Below are 15,718 nucleotides of genomic sequence, written 5' to 3' on the forward strand. Positions count from 1 at the left end.
TCTGTTGTCCCCTTCTCCTCCTGCTTTCAATCTTTCCCAACATCAGGGTCTTTTCCAGTGAGTCAGTTCTTTGCATCAAGTGGCCAAAGTATTGGAGTTTCAGCTTCAGCATGAGTCCTTCCAATGAATATTCAGGACTGATTTCCTTTAGGATAGACTGGTTGGATCTCCTTGCAGTCCAAAGGACTCTCAAGAGTCTTCTCCAACACCACAGTCATAAGCATCAAATCTTTGGCACTCAGCTTTCTTTATAGTCCAACTCTCACATCCATACATGACTACTGGAAAAACCACAGCTTTGACTAGACAGACCTTTGTCAGCAAAGTATAATATAAGTTATACTACCATAATTTATATAAATATAAATTATGCCACCACAAATATACAGAAAACTTTGCACACACTACTGATAATCTTCCAGTAGTGAAAGAGCTTACCTTTTTTATATAGTGTACGTAACCTCTTTTTCTATAACATGATAAAACATGTGAATTTTTCCCCAAGTAACTGGAAATGTTTTCTGAGTTAAAGGGTAATCGGGCTTCCCTGGTGGCTCAGACGGTAAAGCGTCTGCCTGCAATGCATGAGACCCAGGTTCGATCCCTGGGTTGGGAAGATCCTCTGGAGAAGGAAATGGCAACACACTCCAGTATTCTTGCCTGGAAAATCTCATGGATGGAGCCTGGTAGGCTACAGTCCATGGGGTCACAAAGAGTCAGACACGACTGAGCGACTTCACTTCACTTCATAGGATTTTGAATTTTTCTTCAGAAATATAATAGCAACTTACCAAAGTGCAAGAAATTATCTGTGTCCATTGCTTGAATTAATATAATGATTTATAAATATATTTAACATCTGTACATAGTTGTTATAATTTGTATGGTTCAGGAATAATGACTTTGAAAGTTTTTTAGTCTAGTCATTCCTTTTGAGAAATTCCTATTTATACTTTGCCCCACTTTTTTTTGGTGGTATTTTAACTAGATAATTTCTATGAGATCTTCATAATGGTAAATATTCAGTTTATCTTTCTTTTTTTTACTCTCATCATGTTTTTCCTTCTTATGCTTCTACATTTTTTTATAATTTAAAGTAAAAGACCTTATTTAGTCACAGCTATCAATCATTTCTTTTGAGATTCTTGACTTAGACATCATACTTGCTATTCTCACTCCACATTCAAATAGTTATTATCCATTTATTTTTTAATTCTCTTGTGGCTTCACATATAGAATATGATTTTTCTATGCGTGTCTGTGTGTATTCATAAATAGATGTGGGTATGTGTATGTAGATCTCTTAAATCTTGTAGAATATGTTGCAATAAATTAACGTGAAACCTTCTTGTTCATTTCTAAAAATAATTATCCATTTCCCTAACTATCAATATAAAAATAATTTTAGTTATATTAATGTGTGTACTACGTTTATCATTCACTGAATGTTTCTACACTTGTGTTTTCCCTCCATTTTCTACTTTATGTAATTGCTCTGTCAGTCTATTCTGACATGAATTTCACACTGTTTAAATGATTTCAATTTCTTAATGCATGTGAGTACCATTAAGCACAAACTCTGCCCTATTACTCTTTTATAATAAATTTAAGCAATTTATGCTAAACTTCAGATGCTACTTGCAAAGAAAATAAATACATATGTATGGAATCTAGAAAAATTGTGTAGATGAACCTATTTCTAGGACAGGAATAGAGAGGCCAACATAGGGAACGAACATGTGGATATGGAGGCGAGAGAGACAATGCGAAGGTTAGAACTGACATATACACTACCATGTGTAAAGCAGATAGCTAGCTGGAGCCTGCTATATAGCTCAGCTTGGTGCTCTGTGATGACCTAGATGTGGGGGGCAGGGAGGTGGTTGTTAGGAGGGAGGTGAGAGGGAGATCCAAGAGGGAGGGGATGCATGTATAGGTATAGCTGATTCACTTCATTGTACAGCAGACACTAGCACAACACTGTAAAGAAATTATACTCCAATTTAAAAGAAAAGAAAAGGTGAACCCAATATAGAAAAAATCCGCAAAAAATTTCAACTCATATCCAACAATATTTAACCTAATTCAGATTTTCCTTTTAATTCTCCTCCTCACATTATATAAACACCTTGGAACTTGTGTTTAGTTATCTTAGGATAAATTCTGTGATTTCATCCATTTTTCACCTTCTCTACTTAAGAGGTAACAGTTAACTTTACAAAATACTTTATATCTACAGAACTATTGACCTAAAACAAATAGATTGCTAGTTATTTCCTCGGGGTGGGGGGGGGGGGAGTAGTTTATTCAGCATCAATAGATGTTTGTTATTAAGAGTCTGAAACTATAGTGAATCAGGTGCAAGTCTCCACGTGGTAATGGAATAGAAATTTGGGAGGGCTTGAGTAAACAAGAGTCCTGATGCTGGGAAAGACTGAAGGCAGGAGAAGAAGGGGATGACAGACGATGAGATGATTGGATGGCATCACTGACTCAATGGACATGAGTCTGAGTAAACTCCGGGAGTTGGTGATGGACAGGGAGGCCTGGCGTGCTGCAGTCCATGGGGTCACAAAGAGTCAGATACGACTGAGCAACCGAACTGAACTGAATGGCTTTTCATTGGCTGAGTTATCAGGAAAGAAGAGGAGTCTTTCTTCTTCCTGTTGGACTCTGCTGTGGGCATGGGGTGTGAGAGCTCCCCCTTCTGGTGCTCCAATTCTCTTTAAAGTTTCTATTTAGTAATTTTTTACATCTCCTACTAGATATTCGGCAGGCTTCCCAGGTGGTGCTAGTGATAAAGAATCCACCTGCCATTTCAAGAGACACAAGAGACATGAGTTCAATCCCTGGCTTGGGAAGATCCCCTGGAGAAGAGAATGGCAACGCACTCCAGTATTCTCATCTGTAAAAACCCATGGACAGAGTGTTCGAGAAGACTCTTGAGAATCCCTTGGACAGTAAGGAGAACAAACCAGACAATCCTAAAGGAAATCAACACTGAATATTCATTGGAAGGATTGATGCTAAAGCTGACACTCCAATACTTTGGCCACCTGATGAGAAGAGCTGAATCATTGGAAAAGACCCTGAAGCTGGGAAAGATTGAAGGCAAAAGGAGAAGAGGGCAGCTGACTCAATGGATGTGAATCTGAGCAAACTCCAGGAGACAGTGAAGTACAGGGAAGCCTGACATGTTGCAGTCTGTGCGGTCACAAAGAGTCAGACACGATTTAGTAACTGAACAACAAACAGATACATTAGTGGTCTCTGGTTGCCACAACAAAATATCACAGGCTGGACAGCTTAAAATAATAGCAGTTTGTTTTGTCAATTTCTGGAGGCTGGAAGTCCAAGATCAGGCTGGCAAAATGGTTAGTTTCTGGTGAGAATTCTCTTCCTGGTTATAAAATTCCACCTTCCAGCTGGGCCTCACATGGTATTTCCACAGTGGGTGTGCATGGAGAGACAGTGAGGAAGCTCTCTGGTATCTTTTCTTACAAGGAACTAATTCTATAATATCAGGACCCCAAATAATGATCTCATTTCTCATTGTTTCCTTGGAGGCCCTGCCTCCAAACACAGCCACACTGGAGGTTCCGAACTCCATGTGGGAATGTAGGGGGAAGCACAAACCTTCAGGCCATAATGCCAGATAAGTCTTAATAAAATATGAATTTAAAATCAATTTAAAATATAAATCAGTATTTTATTTTTTATATAGTGTGTAATTCATAGCAAAGTTTTTCTGGAATGCATTGTTTCACAAATCCAAGCACGTGGGTCTATGGTGGATCATGTAATATATATACTCAAGTATTCTCATTGGCATCCACAGTAAAAGACTCACCAGTGGTCTCCTGGCATTTAATTATTCACCTCGATTGTGTGTTCTGACAATTTACCTAAGCTTATTTTAATCCCTGGCATTTGGACAAACATTCATAACATCAGTATAAACAATTATTTCTGAAATGCCTTCCTTCTAGTAGCATGAATAATCAAAAGGATGCACAATCTAATTCTGTCCTCTTAGGATCAAGCCTGCAACTATTACACTGTGAAATTCTCAGAAATTGTTCTCTTCCACCAAAAAGCTTAAACTGCTCTTTGGCACACAACTCCTTGGATAGTCTGACTATCTTGCAATGTTCCAGTTGATACAGTAATCAGTTAGAAGCTAGATACATGTTTTATTATAAGAGCAAACAGAGTACATCTGCTTTACGGATCAGAGAGAGAGACATATACAAGATTTGACAGCTGTAGACTACTACAGACTGACACAAAATGAAAATTTTTGTGAGAGAAGTTAGTGTTGTGGCAGTCAGTTTGCATCTAAATATCACAATTTCCAAAAGGGACCACTCTAAAAAAAGTGAGATTTTAATAAGATGCTAACATGTTTGCATTGGTTCAGTGAATAGTTACTCAGTCCTGTCCGACTCTTTGTTACCCTAAGAACTGCAGCACAGGAGGCCTCCCTGTCCATCACCAACTCCCGGAGTTCACTCAAACTCACGTCCATCAAGTCAGTGATGCCATCCAGACATCTCATCCTCTGTCGTCCCCTTTTCCTCCTGCCCCCAATCCCTCCCAGCATCAGAGTCTTTTCCAATGAGTCCACTCTTTGCATGAGGTGGCCAAAGTACTGGAGTTTCAGTGTTAGCATTATTCCTTCCAAAGAACACCCAGGATTGATCTCCTTTAGAATGGACTGGTTGGATCTCCTTGCAGCCCAAGGGACTCTCAAGAGTCTTCTCCAACACCACAGTTCAAAAGCATCTATTCTTCGGCGCTCAGCTTTCTTCACAGTCCAACTCTCACATCCATACGTGACCACTGGAAAAACCATAGCCTTGACTAGACGAACCTTTGTTGGTAAAGTAATGTCTCTGCTTTTGAGTATGCTATCTAGGTTGGTCATAACTTTTCTTCCAAGGAGTAAGCGTCTTTTAATTTCATGGCTGCAGTCACCGTCTGCAGTGGTTTTTGGAGCCCCCAAAAATAAAGTCTGACACTGTTTCCACTGTTTCCCCATCTATTTGCCATGAAGTGATGGGACCAGGTGCCATGATCTTCGTTTTCTGAATGTTGAGCTATAAGCCAACACTTTTCACTCTCCTCTTTCACTTTCATCAAGAGGCTTTTTAGTTCCTCTTCACTTTCTGCCATAAGGGTGGTGTCATCTGCATATCTGAGGTTATTGATACTTCTCCTGGCAATCTTGATTCCAACTTGTGCTTCTTCCATCCCAGCATTTCTCATGATGAACTCTGCATAGAAGTTAAATAAGCAGGGTGACAATATACAGCCTTGACATACTCTTTTTCCTATTTGGAACCAGTCTGTTGTTTCATGTCCAGTTCGAACTGTTGCTTCCTGACCTGCATACAGGTTTCTCAAGAGGCAGGTCAGGTGGTCTGGTATTCCCATCTCTTTCAGAATTTTCCACAGTTTGTTGTGATCCACACAGTCAAAGGCTTTGGCATAGTCAATAAAGCAGAAATAGATGTTTTTCTGGAACTCTCTTGCTTATTCGATGATCCAGCGGATGTTGGCAATTTGATCTCTGGTTCCTCTGCCTTTTCTAAAGTCAGCTTGAACATCTGGAAGTTGATGGTTCACGTATTGCTGAAGCCTGGCTTGGAGAATTTTGAGCATTACTTACTAGCGTGTGAGATGAGTGCAATTGTGCGGTAGTTTGAGCATTCTTTGGCAGCATAGCACACCCCAGATCAAGGTATGAAACTTTGTCTTTACCTTGTGTTAAAGGAATATCAATTAGGTAGAAAAGAAATTAAAATGTCAGGCCTTGATAGTATAGCATTAAATGATAAACTGAACTGCCAAGACAGCAAAGCCATTATGTTAACAGTATTGTACATTACTATGACTTGTGTTTACTTCTGTGCCACACACATTTTATTCTGCCTGCGCCTTCTAGTTTCTGGCCTCTTAACATGATTAAAAGCTGTAATTTTTCCTTAAATATATCTCCTAAGTCACTAATTATGTTCTCTAAACTCTTACATTCTTATTCATGTTACCATTGCTTGTATTTTACAATGGGACTATTGTCAAGTCAACAATCTAGCTGTAATGCCCAGGCAAGGCCACGCATTCTCGATGCTAAATTACATTACTAAATATTTTTTCTTGGAACTTGTTTTATTGACCACTTGTAAAAGATTTAATTGTGAAGGTGCTAAATGAGAGTCCAAAGAATGTGTTCCTTTTTCTTAAGCAAATTTGCAGCTGTTTTGCTTTAAAGCATGAAATGATGCCTGTGGTGTGTGTGGTATCAAAGAATACCAAGAAACTACTCAACTCTCTATAGGTGGCACACGTCTTAGTAACAATTCTGTTTGTGAACTGTCCACTCTCAGGGTATTAGCTGAAAGGTTCAAATTTTCTTTAATGACTCATAGTTCCTGTTTTCTTTTGCTGCAATTAGATATCACTCAGTTCTAAAATCTAATCAGTTACCCACAGTTCCCTTTCTGTGAGCTATTGATTTTTATTCCATAAGTGAACCAGATGTTCCCAGGAAATTAGTTATTCATTGATTATTGCAAGTTAGGAAATGGATTGTTTTCTAGATATTATAGTGCAGGGGATACACTAGTCATAAGCATAAAAATTATATTATTTAAAATGTCTACACTATTTCATGATTCTCCAGATAATTCTTGACCTTTGTATTATAGGGAGACCATGGTTCAGTGGTCCTAAGATTGCTGTATTGTCTGGCAGCACATGCTACATTTTTGAGATTAAATCAATATTATGAAATCACACTCTTAGCAATTGACAGCCCCTGGAGGAGGAAATGGCAATCCACTCCAGTATTCTTGCCTGGAGAATCCCATGGACAGTGGAGCCTAGTGGGCTACAGTCTATGGGGTCACAAAGAGTCGGACATGACTTACCAACTAAGCACAGCACAATAATTGAAAAAAGCTGTCATTTGCTTTCCATCTATACCAATAATAGACTCAATATTGAAAGAGCACTTCCTTAGCTGCCATTAATTATTAGGCTGCCATTAATTATAATTATTAGTGTAATTATATGTGTGCATTCGTCACTCCTATGATGACTTCTATGAAGGGACTTGAGTGTGAGACATGACAGAATTTCAGACATACAAAAAGGCTTTGGGAACAAAATGGAGTCAAGATAGAGAAATGTAGTTTAGGTGAGCTTATTTCTGGACATTTTATCAGATCAAAGTTTATGATCTTGCTACACCATTGTTAAATATTTTGATCAATTCAGTTGGCCAGTTTCATATGGGAAGAAAGTTTGGAGAACTGGAACATGGAGAAATGTGACAAATATTTTAATTAAATGAATTAATTATATTTAAAAATTGTTGTTTTGCTAATTGATACACCTCTACAGTCACCTTAGGCTCTCCTGCTACGGTCAACTTTCTCTCTTACGTCCCAATCCCAGCATTATTTTTCACAAACATTTCTAAATTAATTGGTTAATTATGATGCTCATGCAGCTTCAACATCTATTCTTCTTGTAATCTCTCTTATTATGAAGTATTTGAGAATATTATATCCTGGTCTATGTATTGTAAATTATATATGCTAAAGAACAAGGCCTTATGGGCATTGATTTTGAAACATCGAGTAAGTCATGTTTTCTAAAACTTAGGAAGATAATCGAATTAAATTGAAGTGATTATTTTCTTTCTCTCTTCGTTAAACTTTTTTTTTTCTGAATACAATTTAAATCATGAATTTATTGAAAATATAGACATTCTGGAAAATATTTTAAAACTCAGTCATCACTTCAGAGAAAATCATCTCTAAGGTGTTCCTATATTTCTTTTCATCATTTAAAAACAATTATTGAGACTATAATATGTAGAAAATTTTCTCACTGCAGTAACATAAAACTTTATATCATAAATATTTTCCCATGCTAGTATTTTGCTTTCAAAATAAGATGTAACTTATATCTTATAAGTATATTGCTTTCAACATAAGATATAACTACACAATATTCCATGTGTTAGTGTGCTACAGCTTGTTTATTTATGTATTATCATGATATAGTTCTATAATAAGCATCTTAGGATAAAATAATTTTTGTTAATTTCAATTTCTGTGTAATATGTTTTTGAACAGAATATTATGTGTTTGTACAGTAAAAACATTCTTGGAAACAGAATGACACTTGCTTCCCCTAGGCTTATAAATTTAGGAAAAAGTATTTTCTTTGGTATTATTGGCAATGTAATTTATAATTACCTTTCTCAACACTATACTATTAATATTAATAATGTGATTCACTTTCACACCAGTATCATGATATGTCAGAGAAGGCAATGGTAACCCACTCCAGTACTTTTGCCTGGAAAATCCCATGGATGGAGGAGTCTGGTGGGCTGCAGTCCATGGGGTCACTGAGAGTTGGACATAACTGAGCGACTTCACTTTCACTTTTCACTTTCATGCATTGGAGAAGGAAATGGCAACCCACTCCAGTGTTCTTGCCTGGAATCCCAGGGATGGTGGAGCCTGGTGGGCTGCCGTCTATGGGGTCGCACAAAGTCGGACACGACTGAAGTGACGCAGCAGCAGCAGCAGCAGCAGCATCCATCATGATATGTGTACATGAATTCTAATTCCACTTCAATTTTACCTGCTTTGGACAGCTTGTTTAAGTTTAAAGGAGAATGATAGTATTCCTTTTCATAAGTATTCAATAAGATATCACTGAATTTGCTCCATGAAATTGTTAAACATTTATATCTCAGTTTTTAATCAATTATTATTTACAAACTACTTTTAACCTACACTTTAAGCATTCCTTTCCCCAGTAAGTCTTTTAAATTTTTACCCAACCACAGGAAATATATGACACAATACTTGGTACCAGGAATCATTTATCTCATTACCTGAAGCTTTCTTGAGCTTTAAGTCAGCACCAGTAGATGCTCCTCTTTCTACTGGAAACATTTCACATATACTGACTACCACTGTAGAAGCAGTCAGGTTTTTACCAGGTGCTTTACACACACCATCTTGTTTAGGCTTCAACACTGCACAATAAATGTTGATGCTTTAGGAAACTTAATAACTACTAAATATTTTGTTAGATTTCTTTTTTTTGTAATATTCTTATCCAATTTTCAAATCAAGGGTCTATTAATTTACTCAGATGAATTCAAGAATTTACTCCATTTGTAAAATTGTCTCCATACTGTTAATAGAATGAATTGACTTGGTTGATTTTTGAGTGTTAAACCAACTTTAAATTCCTGGAATAAATCCATGTTTTATTAAACTTTTCATATACTGATAGACTTAATTTGCTAATATTTGGGTGGTTCGCTTTATTTCATTTATATCTATATTAGCAAGATATAGAGGATGATTTTTTTCATTTTTTTAAGGGTCTTATCAGGGATTTGTTTTAGACTTTCTCTGGCCTTATCAACTGTGTTTGAAAATGTACCTTCCTCTTCCTTTTGTTTGTCAGGTTTATGTAGAATTGCTATTACTTCTTCCTTAGATACTTAGACTAATTCTCCAATAAAGCCTTATGAACATGTAATTTTCTTACTGGGAAGATGTTTAAAGGTGAATCAGATTTCTTAAACAAATCTAATAATATTCAGGTTCTTTATTTCTTGTGCCAGTACATTTCATCTAAATAAATATTCAAATATTGTGTAATGTGGTTTTTATCTGTTTAATCATTTTTTGGGAGTGTCAAAATATTGTGAACTTTAATAATAATTCTACTTTTACTTCACAAGTTGCTCTACATAGTGATCTGAATATATTTTCATTATTATTCTTCCTTTTTAGTTTACTTTTTCCAGCTTATTGAGAAATAAAACTATTGAGAAATATTTATAATTAATTATAATTATATGTTTTAATATAATTATATAATATAATATACAATTAATAGTATATTAATTATAATTATATATTTAATTATAATTTATAATTATAACTATTAAATAGTTATAATTGAGAAATATAGCTATTTAGTTATGTAAAAATAACTAAATAAAATTATTGAGAAATAATTGACATATATAATTGTAAAAATTTAAAACATAGAGTATTATGGTTTGATTTACATATATTGTGAAATGATTACCATAGCAGCTTCAGCTGACATTCATCTCATATAGATACAACAAAAAGAAAAGAAATTTTAAAAGAAATAAGGAAAAAATTCTTATGATGATAACTCAAGATTTATTCTCTTAGTTGTTCTTTCAGTTTAGTTCAGTTCAGTAGCTCAGTCCTGTCTGACTCTTTGTGACCCCATGAATCGCAGCACGCCAGGCCTCCCTGTCTATCACCATCTCCCAGAGTTCACTCAAACTCATGTCCATCGAGTCAGTGATGCCATCCAGCCATCTTATCCTCTGTCATCCCCTTTTCCTCCTGCTCCCAATCCCTCCCAGCATCAGAGTCTTTTCCAATGAGTCAACTCTTCGCATGAGGTGGCCAAAGTACTGGAGTTTCAGCTTTAGCATCATTCCTTCCAAAGAACACGTGGGACTGATCTCCTTCAGAATGGACTGGTTGGATCTCCTTGCAGTCCAAGGGACTCTCAAGAGTCTTCTCCAACACCACAGTTCAAAAGCATCAATTCTTCGGCGCTCAGCTTTCTTCACAGTCCAACTCTCACATCCATACATGATCACAGGAAAAACCATAGCCTTCACTAGATGGACCTTTGTTGGCAAAGTAATGTATCTGCTTTTGAATATGCTATCTAGGTTGGTCATAACTTTCCTTCCAAGGAGTAAGCGTCTTTTAATTTCATGGTTGCAGTCACCATCTGCAGTGATATTGGAGCCCCCAAAAATAAAGTCTGACACTGTTTGCACTGTTTCCCCATCTATTTCTTAATTGTCTCTTAATTGTTTTTTCTCTTTATTGCTTTCCATTGTAGCTATACCTATTTACAGTCCTACCTTCAATGCATAGGAATTTCCTTTTTTCTATATATATATATCTCCTGTCTTTTAGATGACAGCCATCTTAACAGTCATGAGATGATACATCATTGTGGTTTAATTTAGATTTCCCTAATGACAAACAATGTTGAGCATCTTTGTTATGTTCCCATTGACCTTTTGCATATTTTCTTTGGAGAAATGTCTATACAGGTCCTTTGCCCATTTTTCAATTGCATTATTTTGTTGTTGTTTGAGTTGCATGAGATTTCATATATTTTGGACATTAACCTCTTATCAGATAAATGCTAATTTTTCCCCCATCTCATAGATTATTTTCACTTTGTTGATTCTTTTGTTTTGCACAGAAATGTCTTACTTTGTTGTAGTCCTACTGTTTGTTTTTTACTGTGTTGTTATACTTTAAGGTGTCACATCTAAAATATCATTACCAAGACCCATATTAAAGAGGTTTATTCTTATGTTTTCTTATAGAAGTTTCATGATTTAAGGTCTAACATTTAAGTCTTTAATTGATTTGGAGGTAATTTTTGTGAGTGATGTGAGTAATGGGTCTAGTTTCATTCTTTTATATATAAATATTCAATTATCCCAGCACCATTTATAGAAAAGATTAACTTTTACCTGTTGAATATTCTTGACTCCCTTGTAGAATACTAATATTAGTTGACCATATATGCTTTGGATTATTTCTGTGCTTTCAATTCCATTCCATTGGTCAGTTTTATTCTTGCTTTTAAATGCCAGTACCAAACTGCTTTGTATAGTACCAAACTGTTTTTATAGTATAGCTTGAAATCAGGAAGCATGATGCTTCTTGTATTCTTTTTTTTCTCATGATTTCTTTGACTATTCAGAAATATTTGTTCTATATAAATTACAAAAGTTTCTCACACTGCTGTAAAAAAAAAAATGCCATTGGAGTCTTGGTAAGGCTTGCATGGAACCTATGGATGTCTTTTTATAGTGCTGACATTTTAACAATATTAATTCTTCCAATCCATGAACATTAGAAGTCTTTCTATTTATTTTTGTCTTTGATTTTGTTCATCAATGAATTGTAGTTTTCAAAAAAACATTTTGCCCCTTTATTTAAATTTGTTCTGAGAATTTTATTGTTTTTGATGCTTTTATAAATGAGATCAGTTTATTTCTTTTTCAGAAAAAGTGATATTCATGTATAGAAAAGCTACCATGTTTATGTATTAATTTTGTATCCTACAAATACTGAATTCATTGATTAGATCTAACAATTTTTTTAATAGAATCTTTAGGGTTTCTGTATATAAAAATCATGTTATCTTCAAATAGAGACAATTTTTTTCTTTCTTTCCAGTTCTGACATCTATTGTTTATGAGTGGTGAAAGTGGGTATCCTTGTCTTATTGCTAATTGTAGAGGAAAAGCTTTCAAACTTTCACAATTGAGTATGATGTAAACTGTGGGCTTGTCGCATATGGACTTTATTATGTTGAGATATGTTCTTTATATGCCTAATTTATTAAGGTTTTTTTTATCATAAATGTATTTTGGGTTTTGTTAATTATTTTTTCCTGCATCTTTTGAGATGATCGTATGACTCTTTTCTTCTATTCTATTAATGTGATATTTCACATTGATTGATTTCTGTAGGTTGAACCATTCTTGCATTTCATGGGTGAATTCCTACTGATTATGGTGTAAGATCTTTATTTACATGCTATAAAATTTGGTTTACAAGTATTTTATTGAGATTTTTAAATCTATATTCATCAGAGATATTGGGCTATAGATTTATTTTCTAGTAGCTTTTGTTTTGTTTTCATATGAGGATAATGCTGCTATCATAAAATGAGTTTGGGAATACTCTTTTCTTTGATATTTTGCATAGTTTGAGAAGGATTGGTGTTAATTCGTCTTTAAATGTTTGGTAAAATTCACCAGTAAAGCCATCTGCCCCTAGGCTTTTCTTCATTGGGAGACTTATAATTATTGATTCAGTCTCCTTACTAGTGATTGGCCTATTCAGCTTTTCTATTTCTTCCTGATTCAGTCTTGGTGAGTTGGATGTTTCTAAGAAGTTTTCCATTTCTTCTAGGTTGTCTAGTTTGATGGCATATGGTTGTTCATGTAATCTATACCCCTTTGAATTTCTATAGTATCCTGTGTAGAGTGTTTCTGTGTAATGTCTCTTTTTACATTTATAATTTTGATTTGGGTCTTTTCTCTTTTTTCTTTGATTAGGTAAATGTTTGTGAATTTTATCTTTTCAGAGATATGCCTGAAAGCTAACTTATTAGAAAGCTAACTAATTCTTAGCTTTTGTTTTCCTTCATAAAAAGTTGATAACTTAAAATTATCTGCCATAATAATGAACTGATATAAATTTTTTCTCCAATCAATGTATTTCTTGGTGATATTATTTCAGTAGATCTTTTATAAAATTTTCTGAGAGCCAGTTTCTATATTTGTGAGTTTGGATTTCAGTTCTATTATAATTGTATATTTATATTTATGTGAGTTTATTTATATTTATGTGAATTGTACATTATGAGTATGAATTATGCATATTCATATTTATGTGCATTCATTTCAAGTATTATATTTTATATGATGTGCTATTATCTCATTTTTATTTTCTTTATATTTTGTTGATTAAAACAAATTTTCCTCAGTTTCAATTTACATATTTTGTTTTCATTATCCTGCTTTTTTTTCTCAGCTTTTATAGGCCCACACACACATTTGTTTATTTTTCCTAATCTGTTTGTAAACATATCATTTATCTCATCTGTATATCTTTATCTATAGATAGATGAAAATATCTGTTTACCTGTCTATCTTCCATCATTTTTCCTCCAAATGAAAACAAGTTTTTTGCATTTTTCACGATTTATTCTTCTTCTGCCTGCCATTCTTATCCCCAAACAAGTCTTATTGGGTATCATCTTTTCATCATTTCTTTGATTAACATTAAAATTTCATAAGTTATTTAATTTTTTCATATTCTCCATGTTTCTTTGCTTTTCACTGCTGTTACTTCTTTTAAAATTCTTTCAAAGAGGATTTTAATGAGATGAAGTTTCTGAGCCTATGTTACTGAGAAAACTTTCTTATTCTTTAAAAATAATAATTCTGATAGACATATACTTTTGTTCAAACCCTCTTCGTTTTCCTGACACGTACTTCTTTGTAGCTGTAATCTTTATTTCTCAGGAAGTTTTTAGAATTTTCTTTTGGCTTTGGTTATTATTAAGTTTAATTTTGTATGTTTCCAAGTATTTTCCCCTCCAACCTCTTATCTTTTTGGTTCAGTATTATTAGAAAAGCAAAATTCAGCTGAGTAAATTATAAAGATCTTATTGGCTTTATTCAGTGATTCATGGGCAGCATTCTATACAGCAGATAGAAAGGAGAGCTGAGGAGTTGTACAAGATGAAATATTTTAAACACAGAGGGGAGCAAGGCAAGGAAGTTATAATAGCAAAAAGCAGATTTGTTGTGGCAAGGTCACTTTCCTTTAGAGGATGGCAGGGGTCCATCAGGCAGATTACCCCTCTAGTGATACCTGATTGACTGACTTAAGATTCCATTTCTATGAGAGGTCAAAACTATAATTAACTCTTGGTTTGGTGATGTGAGGCTTAGCTAAAGTGACTCCATTTTGTATTATTTTGTCTTTTTTTTTAAACATATGAACCCCTTTAAACTGATGTCTTAATCCTAATTTTTTTAAATCAGTCATTATTTCTTCAAATATTTTTTTTAGTTTTTCTCTCATGAGATCTTATTAAATAAACATTTCTATTCATATCCTTCATATCTCTTACCTTACCTTTTCTCTCATTATTTTTATTTCTTTATCCCTGCCTTCTGGAAGAGTCATTGGACATCATTTTTCAGCTTACTAGTTTGTTCTTTAGTTGAGTCCATCTGGCTACTTATGCTTTATTTTAGTAATTTTAGTATTTCTTTTCATATTTAATGCTTCTTTTTTTTTCTTTAAAATTGTTTTATATTTCTAATACACTTCTAGTATTGCTCCTTCTCTCTATGAGGATATTTATAATGCTTCTGGTGACTTTAGGAAGAGAGTTGAAACACTTCAAGACAGAGAACTTGACATAGCAAAATGTGAGTTGAACTATTTACATTTTCCCCCCTCTACCCATTATAGACAATCTTTTCCCTCTGGATTTTTTTTTTTTTTCAATTACACTATCAAGTACTGTTTTTCTTTCTCTAGAAAGGAAAAGTTTTGCCAGAGGCATGCCTGGCATACCTATCGCTGTTGTTAATCACTTCCCTCCCGAGGTTGGCTCTAGACTTTCTCAAACTGGAGTATTTATCAGACATACCTGGTAGTCTTGTTAAAACATAAGTTATTGACACAACTCTCAGAGGTTTTGAGCCACAAAGGCCCAAGTTATGGGGGCCTGTATGTTTGCATCTTAATGTCTTACCCCAAATTCTCAGGTTTGATTTGGGCTAGTCCTACTATTTTTATTTCTGTTTTTCTTTCTCTTTTTCAATCCTAATGAAGATACATTGGTTCACTAAGTACAATGGTGAGCTGGGGATAGGGAGGAAATATTGTGAGAATTCTTCCCCATCCACAACTCTAGACCACTGGGCAATTTCTGCCGTGTTAATACTCAGCTATTTTTAATCTCCCCAAAGGGCTTTAAACAGTTTTAGTGTTAGTGTCTGTACGTGCATACTAAGTTGCTTCAGTTGTGTCCAACTCTCTGCCACCCTATGGATTGTAGC

At 34.7% G+C, this 15,718-nt stretch overlaps 1 non-coding gene across 1 annotated transcript; it reads left to right on the forward strand.

Moving 5' to 3' along the window:
* Nucleotides 1–544: 544 nt before the first annotated feature.
* On the forward strand, nucleotides 545–616 carry TRNAC-GCA (transfer RNA cysteine (anticodon GCA)). The gene has a single exon. It is a non-coding gene; the product is annotated as a tRNA-Cys (tRNA).
* Nucleotides 617–15,718: the final 15,102 nt, after the last annotated feature.

This window comes from Bos indicus, chromosome 2 (genome assembly GCF_029378745.1).
Source record: "Bos indicus isolate NIAB-ARS_2022 breed Sahiwal x Tharparkar chromosome 2, NIAB-ARS_B.indTharparkar_mat_pri_1.0, whole genome shotgun sequence".
Lineage (NCBI taxonomy): Eukaryota > Metazoa > Chordata > Mammalia > Artiodactyla > Bovidae > Bos > Bos indicus.